The 14,570-nt window shown below is 40.4% G+C and overlaps 1 non-coding gene across 1 annotated transcript; it reads left to right on the top strand.

Moving 5' to 3' along the window:
* The first annotated feature begins 8,251 nt into the window (after positions 1-8,251).
* Positions 8,252-8,334, top strand: trnal-cag (transfer RNA leucine (anticodon CAG)). The gene has a single exon. It is a non-coding gene; the product is annotated as a tRNA-Leu (tRNA).
* The last annotated feature ends 6,236 nt before the right edge of the window (positions 8,335-14,570 follow it).

Below are 14,570 nucleotides of genomic sequence, written 5' to 3' on the forward strand. Positions count from 1 at the left end.
TCTGAAGACACTCTTATAGTCTGCAGGGTAATCGAACTGGCCACATCTAAAGTCAAGCCACAGGTAACAGGTGAGAAACCTTGTTAAACCCTAAAAGAAAAAGAAAAAACTTGATTGCATTGAAAATAACCATTAAGTCATTCAGGTCGCAGACTCCCCTATAGGCATGGTTTGAAACCCCCTCCTGACAACTTTTTAGCGCCTGCATGTCATGCACCTTTGTAAAATCCAGTTGAAAAATGAATGACTTAAGGTAACGTAAATGACACCTAGTTAATATGAGTAGTGAATAACTATCGTATTTGTAATATTCTGCAAAAACAGCTAGTTGATGAGAGGCTGAAAGAGAATTGCAAGAATCGCGCAATTTCACAGGCGGGCCCCAAACAGGCAAATAACAAAAATAATCTCGGAACGCAGAACTCGTCGGTCGTTGTCAGTGGATTGTATTGGCGGGAAGAACAAAAATATCGTCTGCAGGGTAATCAAAGTCGCCGCATCTAATGTCAAATCACAGGTGAGCTGCCTTGTTAAACCCTGAAAATAAATAATAACACAATTGCGTTGAAATGACTCATTAAGCCATTTGTAAGGATTTCCCCCATGTGGACCTGTTGTCACTCTTACCCTGATGGTTGCTGATATTTCCAGACACTTTTTCAGTCTTATCTGAGGAATTTTATCATTTATATCAGAATGGCCATATTCTGATGCCAGTTTAGCGCTCATTCAATGACGATTTACTACTCTTTCCCATTGAAGGCCATATTGAGGTTAAATCAATGACTGGACTTTTTAATTTATAAAAACAAATGACTATTGAAAGTGCAAGTCAGTATCGTGCATAGTTGTTCTGGTCTCTGTGGTGATTTTAGAGCGTTGTTCATATTTCTACTTTTACCGCATACACTTTAACCCGATACCCAGTTACTGTGCTGTAGTCAGGATGGCCGAGCGGTCTAAGGCGCTGCGTTCAGGTCGCAGTCTCCCATGGAGGCGTGGCTTCAAATCCCACTTCTGACAGTTTTTTAGTGCCTCTCAGGAGTCATGCTGCTCAGCAGTAATAATAAGAATGATGAAATAACAACTTCACACAGTGAAATAACAATTCATAATAAACACTCTCAAATGCAGACCTTCTGGAGCTGAGCAAAGATCAAGGTTAAATAAGAAAACAGCTGGACTTAATAACAAATGAATGAGGGGAACATTTTGTGTTATTGCATTATAATGAGTTACTGCATTATCTTTCAGTTGTTAAATTTCACTTTCTGTAGGCTATGCCTGTTGGCCCATTCACTCCTAACAAGCTTGTTTTCTTCTGTCAACGTTGTCGTGGCCGAGTGGTTAAGGCGATGGACTAGAAATCCATTAGGATCTTCCTGCGCAGGTTCAAATCCTGCCGACAACGAAAATGCATTTTTTTGACCCCTCCGGAGGTTGAAGTTTAGTCGTGTTTCTTATACCAATCGCATCCTCTCAGATCTCCGCAAGTACATAGGGATTAGTTGTCCATTTGGGATAGGACTGCAGGCCATCTATCCCACTTCACACCTTTACACACCTGGTTATCCAGCCTTCTAGCTCTATAGGCCACAGTAGCATAGGTTACAGGTTTGTAGTCAAGCCACAGATTTCAGGTGAGATCCCATGATACACTCAACAATACAACAACACGATTCTCATGAATAACCATTAAGCCATTTGCTAAGATTTCCCCCATTTTGACATGTGGAAACCTGTTGTCACTCTTACCCTGACGGGAACCTCCAGACACTTTTTTGGTCCTATCTGAGGCATTTTTAAATTCATGTCAAATTGGCCATATTCTGAAGACACTCTTATAGTCTGCAGGGTAATCGAACTGGCCACATCTAAAGTCAAGCCACAGGTAACAGGTGAGAAACCTTGTTAAACCCTAAAAGAAAAAGAAAAAACTCGATTGCATTGAAAATAACCATTAAGTCATTCAGGTCGCAGACTCCCCTATAGGCATGGTTTGAAACCCCCTCCTGACAACTTTTTAGCGCCTGCATGTCATGCACCTTTGTAAAATCCAGTTGAAAAATGAATGACTTAAGGTAACGTAAATGACACCTAGTTAATATGAGTAGTGAATAACTATCGTATTTGTAATATTCTGCAAAAACAGCTAGTTGATGAGAGGCTGAAAGAGAATTGCAAGAATCGCGCAATTTCACAGGCGGGCCCCAAACAGGCAAATAACAAAAATAATCTCGGAACGCAGAACTCGTCGGTCGTTGTCAGTGGATTGTATTGGCGGGAAGAACAAAAATATCGTCTGCAGGGTAATCAAAGTCGCCGCATCTAATGTCAAATCACAGGTGAGCTGCCTTGTTAAACCCTGAAAATAAATAATAACACGATTGCGTTGAAATGACTCATTAAGCCATTTGTAAGGATTTCCCCCATGTGGACCTGTTGTCACTCTTACCCTGATGGTTGCTGATATTTCCAGACACTTTTTCAGTCTTATCTGAGGAATTTTATCATTTATATCAGAATGGCCATATTCTGATGCCAGTTTAGCGCTCATTCAATGACGATTTACTACTCTTTCCCATTGAAGGCCATATTGAGGTTAAATCAATGACTGGACTTTTTAATTTATAAAAACAAATGACTATTGAAAGTGCAAGTCAGTATCGTGCATAGTTGTTCTGGTCTCTGTGGTGATTTTAGAGCGTTGTTCATATTTCTACTTTTACCGCATACACTTTAACCCGATACCCAGTTACTGTGCTGTAGTCAGGATGGTCGAGCGGTCTAAGGCGCTGCGTTCAGGTCGCAGTCTCCCATGGAGGCGTGGGTTCAAATCCCACTTCTGACAGTTTTTTAGTGCCTCTCAGGAGTCATGCTGCTCATCAGTAATAATAAGAATGATGAAATAACAACTTCACACAGTGAAATAACAATTCATAATAAACACTCTCAAATGCAGACCTTCTGGAGCTGAGCAAAGATCAAGGTTAAATAAGAAAACAGCTGGACTTAATAACAAATGAATGAGGGGAACATTTTGTGTTATTGCATTATAATGAGTTACTGCATTATCTTTCAGTTGTTAAATTTCACTTTCTGTAGGCTATGCCTGTTGGCCCATTCACTCCTAACAAGCCTGTTTTCTTCTGTCAACGTTGTCGTGGCCGAGTGGTTAAGGCGATGGACTAGAAATCCATTAGGATCTTCCTGCGTAGGTTCAAATCCTGCCAACAACGAAAATGCATTTTTTTGACCCTTCCGGAGGTTGAAGTTTAGTCGTGTTTCTTATACCAATCGCATCCTCTCAGATCTCCGCAAGTACATAGGGATTAGTTGTCCATTTGGGATAGGACTGCAGGCCATCTATCCCACTTCACACCTTTACACACCTGGTTATCCAGCCTTCTAGCTCTATAGGCCACAGTAGCATAGGTTACAGGTTTGTAGTCAAGCCACAGATTTCAGGTGAGATCCCATGATACACTCAACAATACAACAACACGATTCTCATGAATAACCATGAAGCCATTTGCTAAGATTTCCCCCATTTTGACATGTGGAAACCTGTTGTCACTCTTACCCTGACGGGAAGCTCCAGACACTTTTTTGGTCCTAACTGAGGCATTTTTAAATTAATGTCAAATTGGCCATATTCTGAAGACACTCTTAGGCTGCAGGGTAATCGAACTGGCCACATCTAAAGTCAAGCCACAGGTAACAGGTGAGAAACCTTGTTAAACCCTAAAAGAAAAATAAAAAACTTGATTGCATTGAAAATAACCATTAAGTCATTCAGGTCGCAGACTCCCCTATAGGCATGGTTTGAAACCCCCTCCTGACAACTTTTTAGCGCCTGCATGTCATGCACCTTTGTAAAATCCAGTTGAAAAATAAATGACTTAAGGTAACGTAAATGACACCTAGTTAATATGAGTAGTGAATAACTATCGTATTTTTAATATTCTGCAAAAACAGCTAGTTGATGAGAGGCTGAAAGAGAATTGCAAGAATCGCGCAATTTCACAGGCGGGCCCCAAACAGGCAAATAACAAAAATAACCTCGGAACGCAGAACTCGTCGGTCGTTGTCAGTGGATTGTATTGGCGGGAAGAACAAAAATATCGTCTGCAGGGTAATCGAAGTCGCCGCATCTAATGTCAAGTCACAGGTGAGCTGCCTTGTTAAACCCTAAAAATAAATAATAACACGATTGCGTTGAAATGACCCATTAAGCCATTTGTAAGGATTTCCCCCATGTGGACCTGTTTTCACTCTTACCCTGATGGTTGCTGATATTTCCAGACACTTTTTCAGTCTTATCTGAGGAATTTTATCATTTATATCAGAATGGCCATATTCTGATGCCAGTTTAGCGCTCATTCAATGACGATTTACTACTCTTTCCCATTGAAGGCCATATTGAGGTTAAATCAATGACTGGACTTTTTAATTTATAAAAACAAATGACTATTGAAAGTGCAAGTCAGTATCGTGCATTGTTGTTCTGGTCTCTGTGGTGATTTTAGAGCGTTGTTCATATTTCTACTTTTACCGCATACACTTTAACCCGATACCCAGTTACTGTGCTGTAGTCAGGATGGCCGAGCGGTCTAAGGCGCTGCGTTCAGGTTGCAGTCTCCCATGGAGGCGTGGGTTCAAATCCCACTTCTGACAGTTTTTTAGTGCCTCTCAGGAGTCATGCTGCTCAGCAGTAATAATAAGAATGATCAAATAACAACTTCACACAGTGAAATAGCAATTCATAATAAACACTCTCAAATGCAGACCTTCTGGAGCTGAGCAAAGATCAAGGTTAAATAAGAAAACAGCTGGACTTAATAACAAATGAATGAGGGGAACATTTTGTGTTATTGCATTATAATGAGTTACTGCATTATCTTTCAGTTGTTAAATTTCACTTTCTGTAGGCTATGCCTGTTGGCCCATTCACTCCTAACAAGCCTGTTTTCTTCTGTCAACGTTGTCGTGGCCGAGTGGTTAAGGCGATGGACTAGAAATCCATTAGGAGCTTCCTGCGCAGGTTCAAATCCTGCCGACAATGAAAATGCATTTTTTTTGACCCCTCCGGAGGTTGAAGTTTAGTCGTGTTTCTTATACCAATCGCATCCTCTCAGATCTCCGCAAGTACATAGGGATTAGTTGTCCATTTGGGATAGGACTGCAGGCCATCTATACCACTTCACACCTTTACACACCTGGTTATCCAGCCTTCTAGCTCTATAGGCCACAGTAGCATAGGTTACAGGTTTGTAGTCAAGCCACAGATTTCAGGAGAGATCCCATGATACACTCAACAATACAACAACACGATTCTCATGAATAACCATGAAGCCATTTGCTAAGATTTCCCCCATTTTGACATGTGGAAACCTGTTGTCACTCTTACCCTGACGGGAAGCTCCAGACACTTTTTTGGTCCTATCTGAGGCATTTTTAAATTCATGTCAAATTGGCCATATTCTGAAGACACTCTTATAGTCTGCAGGGTAATCCAACTGGCCACATCTAAAGTCAAGCCACAGGTAACAGGTGAGAAACCTTGTTAAACCCTAAAAGAAAAAGAAAAAACTCGATTGCATTGAAAATAACCATTAAGTCATTCAGGTCGCAGACTCCCCTATAGGCATGGTTTGAAACCCCCTCCTGACAACTTTTTAGCGCCTGCATGTCATGCACCTTTGTAAAATCCAGTTGAAAAATAAATGACTTAAGGTAACGTAAATGACACCTAGTTAATATGAGTAGTGAATAACTATCGTATTTTTAATATTCTGCAAAAACAGCTAGTTGATGAGAGGCTGAAAGAGAATTGCAAGAATCGCGCAATTTCACAGGCGGGCCCCAAACAGGCAAATAACAAAAATAATCTCGGAACGCAGAACTCGTCGGTCGTTGTCAGTGGATTGTATTGGCGGGAAGAACAAAAATATCGTCTGCAGGGTAATCGAAGTCGCCGCATCTAATGTCAAGTCACAGGTGAGCTGCCTTGTTAAACCCTAAAAATAAATAATAACACGATTGCGTTGAAATGACCCATTAAGCCATTTGTAAGGATTTCCCCCATGTGGACCTGTTGTCACTCTTACCCTGATGGTTGCTGATATTTCCAGACACTTTTTCAGTCTTATCTGAGGAATTTTATCATTTATATCAGAATGGCCATATTCTGATGCCAGTTTAGCGCTCATTCAATGACGATTTACTACTCTTTCCCATTGAAGGCCATATTGAGGTTAAATCAATGACTGGACTTTTTAATTTATAAAAACAAATGACTATTGAAAGTGCAAGTCAGTATCGTGCATAGTTGTTCTGGTCTCTGTGGTGATTTTAGAGCGTTGTTCATATTTCTACTTTTACCGCATACACTTTAACCCGATACCCAGTTACTGTGCTGTAGTCAGGATGGCCGAGCGTTCTAAGGCGCTGCGTTCAGGTCGCAGTCTCCCATGGAGGCGTGGGTTCAAATCCCACTTCTGACAGTTTTTTAGTGCCTCTCAGGAGTCATGCTGCTCAGCAGTAATAATAAGAATGATGAAATAACAACTTCACACAGTGAAATAGCAATTCATAATAAACACTCTCAAATACAGACCTTCTGGAGCTGAGCAAAGATCAAGGTTAAATAAGAAAACAGCTGGACTTAATAACAAATGAATGAGGGGAACATTTTGTGTTATTGCATTATAATGAGTTACTGCATTATCTTTCAGTTGTTAAATTTCACTTTCTGTAGGCTATGCCTGTTGGCCCATTCACTCCTAACAAGCCTGTTTTCTTCTGTCAACGTTGTCGTGGCCGAGTGGTTAAGGCGATGGACTAGAAATCCATTAGGTTCTTCCTGCGCAGGTTCAAATCCTGCCGACAATGAAAATGCATTTTTTTGACCCCTCCGGAGGTTGAAGTTTAGTAGTGTTTCTTATACCAATCGCATCCTCTCAGATCTCCGCAAGTACATAGGGATTAGTTGTCCATTTGGGATAGGACTGCAGGCCATCTATCCCACTTCACACCTTTACACACCTGGTTATCCAGCCTTCTAGCTCTATAGGCCACAGTTGCATAGGTTACAGGTTTGTAGTCAAGCCACAGATTTCAGGTGAGATCCCATGATACACTTAACAATACAACAACACGATTCTCATGAATAACCATTAAGCCATTTGCTAAGATTTCCCCCATTTTGACATGTGGAAACCTGTTGTCACTCTTACCCTGACGGGAAGCTCCAGACACTTTTTTGGTCCTATCTGAGGCATTTTTAAATTCATGTCAAATTGGCCATATTCTGAAGACACTCTTATAGTCTGCAGGGTAATCGAAATGGCCACATCTAAAGTCAAGCCACAGGTAACAGGTGAGAAACCTTGTTAAACCCTAAAAGAAAAAGAAAAAACTTGATTGCATTGAAAATAACCATTAAGTCATTCAGGTCGCAGACTCCCCTATAGGCATGGTTTGAAACCACCTCCTGACAACTTTTTAGCGCCTGCATGTCATGCACCTTTGTAAAATCCAGTTGAAAAATAAATGACTTAAGGTAACGTAAATGACACCTAGTTAATATGAGTAGTGAATAACTATCGTATTTTTAATATTCTGCAAAAACAGCTAGTTGATGAGAGGCTGAAAGATAATTGCAAGAATCGCGCAATTTCACAGGCGGGCCCCAAACAGGCAAATAACAAAAATAATCTCGGAACGCAGAACTCGTCGGTCGTTGTCAGTGGATTGTATTGGCGGGAAGAACAAAAATATCGTCTGCAGGGTAATCGAAGTCGCCACATCTAATGTCAAGTCACAGGTGAGCTGCCTTGTTAAACCCTAAAAATAAATAATAACACGATTGCGTTGAAATGACCCATTAAGCCATTTGTAAGGATTTCCCCCATGTGGACCTGTTGTCACTCTTACCCTGATGGTTGCTGATATTTCCAGACACTTTTTCAGTCTTATCTGAGGAATTTTATCATTTATATCAGAATGGCCATATTCTGATGCCAGTTTAGCGCTCATTCAATGGCGATTTACTACTCTTTCCCATTGAAGGCCATATTGAGGTTAAATCAATGACTGGACTTTTTAATTTATAAAAACAAATGACTATTGAATGTGCAAGTCAGTATCGTGCATAGTTGTTCTGGTCTCTGTGGTGATTTTAGAGCGTTGTTCATATTTCTACTTTTACCGCATACACTTTAACCCGATACCCAGTTACTGTGCTGTAGTCAGGATGGCCGAGCGGTCTAAGGCGCTGCGTTCAGGTCGCAGTCTCCCATGGAGGCGTGGGTTCAAATCCCACTTCTGACAGTTTTTTAGTGCCTCTCAGGAGCCATGCTGCTCAGCAGTAATAATAAGAATGATGAAATAACAACTTCACACAGTGAAATAACAATTCATAATAAACACTCTCAAATGCAGACCTTCTGGAGCTGAGCAAAGATCAAGGTTAAATAAGAAAACAGCTGGACTTAATAACAAATGAATGAGGGGAACATTTTGTGTTATTGCATTATAATGAGTTACTGCATTATCTTTCAGTTGTTAAATTTCACTTTCTGTAGGCTATGCCTGTTGGCCCATTCACTCCTAACAAGCCTGTTTTCTTCTGTCAACGTTGTCGTGGCCGAGTCGTTAAGGCGATGGACTAGAAATCCATTAGGATCTTCCTGCGCAGGTTCAAATCCTGCCGACAATGAAAATGCATTTTTTTGACCCCTCCGGAGGTTGAAGTTTAGTCGTGTTTCTTATACCAATCGCATCCTCTCAGATCTCCGCAAGTACATAGGGATTAGTTGTCCATTTGGGATAGGACTGCAGGCCATCTATCCCACTTCACACCTTTACACACCTGGTTATCCAGCCTTCTAGCTCTATAGGCCACAGTTGCATAGGTTACAGGTTTGTAGTCAAGCCACAGATTTCAGGTGAGATCCCATGATACACTCAACAATACAACAACACGATTCTCATGAATAACCATTAAGCCATTTGCTAAGATTTCCCTCATTTTGACATGTGGAAACCTGTTGTCACTCTTACCCTGACGGGAAGCTCCAGACACTTTCTTGGTCCTATCTGAGGCATTTTTAAATTCATGTCAAATTGGCCATATTCTGAAGACACTCTTATAGTCTGCAGGGTAATCGAACTGGCCACATCTAAAGTCAAGCCACAGGTAACAGGTGAGAAACCTTGTTAAACCCTAAAAGAAAAAGAAAAAACTTGATTGCATTGAAAATAACCATTAAGTCATTCAGGTCGCAGACTCCCCTATAGGCATGGTTTGAAACCCCCTCCTGACAACTTTTTAGCGCCTGCATGTCATGCACCTTTGTAAAATCCAGTTGAAAAATAAATGACTTAAGGTAACGTAAATGACACCTAGTTAATATGAGTAGTGAATAACTATCGTATTTTTAATATTCTGCAAAAACAGCTAGTTGATGAGAGGCTGAAAGAGAATTGCAAGAATCGCGCAATTTCACAGGCGGGCCCCAAACAGGCAAATAACAAAAATAATCTCGGAACGCAGAACTCGTCGGTCGTTGTCAGTGGATTGTATTGGCGGGAAGAACAAAAATATCGTCTGCAGGGTAATCGAAGTCGCCAAATCTAATGTCAAGTCACAGGTGAGCTGCCTTGTTAAACCCTAAAAATAAATAATAACACGATTGCGTTGAAATGACCCATTAAGCCATTTGTAAGGATTTCCCCCATGTGGACCTGTTGTCACTCTTACCCTGATGGTTGCTGATATTTCCAGACACTTTTTCAGTCTTATCTGAGGAATTTTATCATTTATATCAGAATGGCCATATTCTGATGCCAGTTTAGCGCTCATTCAATGGCGATTTACTACTCTTTCCCATTGAAGGCCATATTGAGGTTAACCTGTCTACGATATTGGTTCCCAATTGGTAATCAACCCTCCCACGTTCAGCTGAAACGGTGGCGCATGGAACGCAAAAATATTCTTAAAAATATTTAACCTCCACACATTAACAAGTCCAAGTCCATAGCTCAAATGAAAGATAAACACCTTGTTCATCTAGCCAGCAAGTCAGATTTCTAAAATGTTTTACGGCGAAAACATAGCACATATATATGTAAAACCACCACCAGACACAGCTCATTTGAATAGCCAAAACATGCAATCAACAAACGCAGGATTAAAAAATAAATCGTTCACTAACCTTTTGAAAATCTTCATCAGATGACAGTAATATGACATGTTACACAGTACATTTTTTTTTTCAATAATATGCCATTTATATCCATAAATGTCCATTTACAGTGAGTTCACGTTCAGAAATTACTCAAAAATGCCCGCAGGAAATCTAGGTAGCGCGGCAAGGTAACGTAAATAGACATCATAAACTTTGACTAAATATACATGTTCTACATATAGTTAGAAAGATACACTGCTTCTTTATGCAACCGCTTTGTTAGATTTACTTTTAACGTTACAGAAATCGCACACTATTCAATATGCTGAGACGGCGCTCAGTTCCAAGCTACATTTCTACGTAATGTTGGAGTCAACAGAAACACAGATTTAAGCATAAATATTCCCTTACCTTCGATGGTCTTCGTTCAGAATGTTCTGGAAGGCTTCAGACTTACCCAATACATCGTTTGGTTTCAAGTCTTGCGTCTTTGTATTAGCTACTGCTAATAACATCAGCTGAAATGCACCCAAAACGTCCTCTGGTCCGGAAAAGTTGCGCATCAAAACTTCAAAATTACATATTATATGTCGACTAAACAGGTCAAACTAAGTGCAGAAGCAAGCTTTATGATGTTTTAGACACACAAAACAAACTTCAATTCAATCGGCCATCGTCTGCCCCTCTCTTGAGTGCTGGAACAAAGGAATGGCTGGGACCAATTCGCGCCCCTACGCACAGCCTATTTTCTCGTGGCACGCACTAATTTCACTCCCATAGGGTCAATTCTCGCGGGATTTGAACGATTCAAAGCTCTACTGAAAGAGGACATCTAGCGGAAGAGATAGAAAGTCTCCCCAGAATCATAACTGGTTGGGAAGGGTGGGGGCCATGACGTCAAAGTTGCTCCAACTTTCATGGCCACAAAAACTAGTTTGGAAGAATGCCTGCCCTGTGAGTTCTGCTATACTTACAGACATAATTCCAACGGTTTTAGAATCTTTAGAGTGTTTTCTATCCAATAATAATTTTTATTTGCATATATTAGCAATTGTTGACAGATTTTTTTTTCAGTTTACTAGGGGTACCCAATCTCTCCAAAGGGGGCATATGTCTGCCATATCCTTAACAGGTTTTAAATCAATGACTGGACTTTTTAATTTGTAAAAACAAATGACTATTGAAAGTGCAAGTCAGTATCGTGCATAGTTGTTCTGGTCTCTGTGGTGATTTTAGAGCGTTGTTCATATTTCTACTTTTAACGCATACACTTTAACCCGATACCCAGTTACTGTGCTGTAGTCAGGATGGCCGAGCGGTCTAAGGCGCTGCGTTCAGGTCGCAGTCTCCCATGGAGGCATGGGTTCAAATCCCACTTCTGACAGTTTTTTAGTTCACACAGTGAAATAACAATTCATAATAAACACTCTCAAATGCAGACCCTATCTGAGGCATTTTTAAATTCATGTCAAATTGGCCATATTCTGAAGACACTCTTATAGTCTGCAGGGTAATCGAACTGGCCACATCTAAAGTCAAGCCACAGGTAACAGGTGAGAAACCTTGTTAAACCCTAAAAGAAAAAGAAAAACTCGATTGCATTGAAAATAACCATTAAGTCATTCAGGTCGCAGACTCCCCTATATGCATGGTTTGAAACCCCCTCCTGACAACTTTTTAGCGCCTGCATGTCATGCACCTTTGTAAAATCCAGTTGAAAAATAAATGACTTAAGGTAACGTAAATGACACCTAGTTAACCTCTCTGATCTCCCAAACCCGGATCCGGTATCGTGACTACAGCCTCAAGCTCATTACCATAACGCAACGTTAACTATTCATGAAAATCGCAAATGAAATGAAATAAATATGCCATCTCGCAAGCTTAGCCTTTTGTAAACAACACTGTCATCTCAGATTTTCAAAATATGCTTCTCAACCATAGGAAAACAATCATTTGTGTAACAGTAGCTAGCAAACAAAGGATTTAGCGTTAGCATTAGCGTTAGCATCCAGCACGCAACATTTCAACAAAAACATAAAAGCCTTCAAATAAAATAATTTACCTTTGAAGAACTTCTGATGTTTTCAATGAGGATACTCTCAGTTGGATAGCAGATGCTCAGTTTTTCCAAAAAGATTCTTTGTGTATTAGAAATAGCTCCGTTTTATACATCACATTTGGCTACCAAAAGAAAACCGAAAATTCAGTCCTCAAAACGCAAACTTTTTTCCAAATTAACTCCATAATATCGACTGACAACATGGCAAACGTTGTTTAGAATCAATCATCAAGGTGTTTTTCACATATCTCTTCATTGATACATCGTTCTTGGACACATGCTTTCTCCCCTGAATCAAATGGTAAAGTACAAGCAGCTGGCAATTGCGCACCGAATTCCACGCAGGACACCAGGCGGACACTTGGAAAATGTAGTCTCTTATGGTCAATCTTCCAATGATATGCCTACAAATACGTCACAATGCTGCTAAGACCTTGGGCGAACGACAGAAAGTGTAGGCTCATTCCTTAGGCAATCACAGCCATATAAGGAGACAATGGAAAACAGAGCTTCAGAAATTCTGCTAATTCCTGGTTGATGCATCATCTTGGTTTCGCCTGTAGAATGAGTTCTGGGGCACTTACAGACAAAATCTTTGCAGATTCTGAAACTTCAGAGTGTTCTCTTTCCAAAACTGTCAAGAATATGCATAGTCGAGCATCTTTTCGTGACAAAATATCGCGCTTAAAACGGGAACGTTTTTTATCCAAAAATGAAATAGCGCCCCTAGAGATCTAACAGGCTAATAACATCAGCTGAAATGCACCCAAAACGTCCTCTGGTCCGGAAAAGTTGCGCATCAAAACTTCAAAATTACATATTATATGTCGACTAAACAGGTCAAACTAAGTGCAGAAGCAAGCTTTATGATGTTTTAGACACACAAAACAAACTTCAATTCAATCGGCCATCGTCTGCCCCTCTCTTGAGTGCTGGAACAAAGGAATGGCTGGGACCAATTCGCGCCCCTACGCACAGCCTATTTTCTCGTGGCACGCACTAATTTCACTCCCATAGGGTCAATTCTTGCGGGATTTGAACGATTCAAAGCTCTACTGAAAGAGGACATCTAGCGGAAGAGATAGAAAGTCTCCCCAGAATCATAACTGGTTGGGAAGGGTGGGGGCCATGACGTCAAAGTTGCTCCAACTTTCATGGCCACAAAAACTAGTTTGGAAGAATGCCTGCCCTGTGAGTTCTGCTATACTTACAGACATAATTCCAACGGTTTTAGAATCTTTAGAGTGTTTTCTATCCAATAATAATTTTTATTTGCATATATTAGCAATTGTTGACAGATTTTTTTTTCAGTTTACTAGGGGTACCCAATCTCTCCAAAGGGGGCATATGTCTGCCATATCCTTAACAGGTTTTAAATCAATGACTGGACTTTTTAATTTGTAAAAACAAATGACTATTGAAAGTGCAAGTCAGTATCGTGCATAGTTGTTCTGGTCTCTGTGGTGATTTTAGAGCGTTGTTCATATTTCTACTTTTAACGCATACACTTTAACCCGATACCCAGTTACTGTGCTGTAGTCAGGATGGCCGAGCGGTCTAAGGCGCTGCGTTCAGGTCGCAGTCTCCCATGGAGGCATGGGTTCAAATCCCACTTCTGACAGTTTTTTAGTTCACACAGTGAAATAACAATTCATAATAAACACTCTCAAATGCAGACCCTATCTGAGGCATTTTTAAATTCATGTCAAATTGGCCATATTCTGAAGACACTCTTATAGTCTGCAGGGTAATCGAACTGGCCACATCTAAAGTCAAGCCACAGGTAACAGGTGAGAAACCTTGTTAAACCCTAAAAGAAAAAGAAAAACTCGATTGCATTGAAAATAACCATTAAGTCATTCAGGTCGCAGACTCCCCTATATGCATGGTTTGAAACCCCCTCCTGACAACTTTTTAGCGCCTGCATGTCATGCACCTTTGTAAAATCCAGTTGAAAAATAAATGACTTAAGGTAACGTAAATGACACCTAGTTAACCTCTCTGATCTCCCAAACCCGGATCCGGTATCGTGACTACAGCCTCAAGCTCATTACCATAACGCAACGTTAACTATTCATGAAAATCGCAAATGAAATGAAATAAATATGCCATCTCGCAAGCTTAGCCTTTTGTAAACAACACTGTCATCTCAGATTTTCAAAATATGCTTCTCAACCATAGGAAAACAATCATTTGTGTAACAGTAGCTAGCAAACAAAGGATTTAGCGTTAGCATTAGCGTTAGCATCCAGCACGCAACATTTCAACAAAAACATAAAAGCCTTCAAATAAAATAATTTACCTTTGAAGAACTT

This window comes from Oncorhynchus mykiss, chromosome 16 (assembly GCF_057628025.1).
Source record: "Oncorhynchus mykiss isolate SJ-2025 chromosome 16, ASM5762802v1, whole genome shotgun sequence".
Lineage (NCBI taxonomy): Eukaryota > Metazoa > Chordata > Actinopteri > Salmoniformes > Salmonidae > Oncorhynchus > Oncorhynchus mykiss.